This window comes from Peromyscus eremicus, chromosome 1 (genome assembly GCF_949786415.1).
Source record: "Peromyscus eremicus chromosome 1, PerEre_H2_v1, whole genome shotgun sequence".
NCBI lineage: Eukaryota > Metazoa > Chordata > Mammalia > Rodentia > Cricetidae > Peromyscus > Peromyscus eremicus.
Window position 1 is genome coordinate 77,525,321 of NC_081416.1, and position 1,053 is coordinate 77,526,373.

Here is a 1,053-nt window from a genome sequence, read left to right on the forward strand (position 1 = left end):
AGGTCCCAGCGTGGAGGTGGAGAGGAGGTCCTGAGGCTCCACTCCTAGCTGAGGAATGGCTGCCAGAAGAGGAAGAGTCTATTTTCTTCAAGGATTTGGACCCTGAAAGGCTGCCCATGCTCTGGTAGATGGCCTCATACTCATGTGCATACAGGGAGCACTAAGTGGACTCTGTGGGTTTAAAAAAATAAGAGAAAGAACACAGGACATTGGGAGGGCATAGAAATGGTGGGACAGAGGAGGAATTGGAAGGGAGGAGTGGGAGGTAGACTTAAAACACATTCTACGAATGTACGAGTGAAATGGCTCGGTGGCTGAAGGCATTTTCTGCCAAGCTCATGCCCTGGGTTCAATCCCCAACACCCACGTTGTGGAAGATGAGAACTAACTCCTGCAAATTGCCCTCTGACCTTCACGTGCATGCTGCAGCAGGCCTACACATCCCTAAACTCCCACACTGGGATGGGGATAAATACATAGGTATTTGAAAAAAAATAAGGTGGCTACTGACCTGGCTGGGGAGATGCCATGATCAAGAATATGGGTTTCCCAAGGTGTGGCTTATCCGGCGTACTCTCCAGATGTGCCAAACCCCGTGAGTATGGGAAACTGGACTGCATAATGTGTGGTAGTTGGGAGATTGTGTTTGTGCTCTCTCCTAAAAAAATAAGGGGGAGAGTGAATGAGGAAAGCCCTTCATGTAGACCTCTGCCTGCACATACACACACACACACACACACACACACACACACACACACACACGTAACTTGGTAGTTACATGAAAAAGATTCTTCCTTAGAAAGAGGTAAATCCAATGTATATCTGTTCAACAATGTTTATTGGTTGTAAGAAAAAGTAAAATAAAAGTTGGCAGTCCATTAACAAGCTCTGGAAACAGACTGAATGGAGTGGGTCTGGTGGCCGACTCTGGCCCACAGGCAGCGAGCGAGCGAGCGTGGATTGCTCCATGCCTGTGGATCTTCTGTCTTTCTGGCTGCCTGGAAGCCCCTTTTGGTGGGTGGTCAGCCCTTTCCCCAGGTATGCACTGTGCAT

General features: G+C 48.6%; 1 non-coding gene across 1 annotated transcript; it reads left to right on the forward strand.

Moving 5' to 3' along the window:
• The first annotated feature begins 503 nt into the window (after positions 1 to 503).
• LOC131903190 (U1 spliceosomal RNA) lies at positions 504 to 661 on the forward strand. Its single transcript, XR_009377439.1, has one exon. It is a non-coding gene; the product is annotated as a U1 spliceosomal RNA (small nuclear RNA).
• Positions 662 to 1,053: the final 392 nt, after the last annotated feature.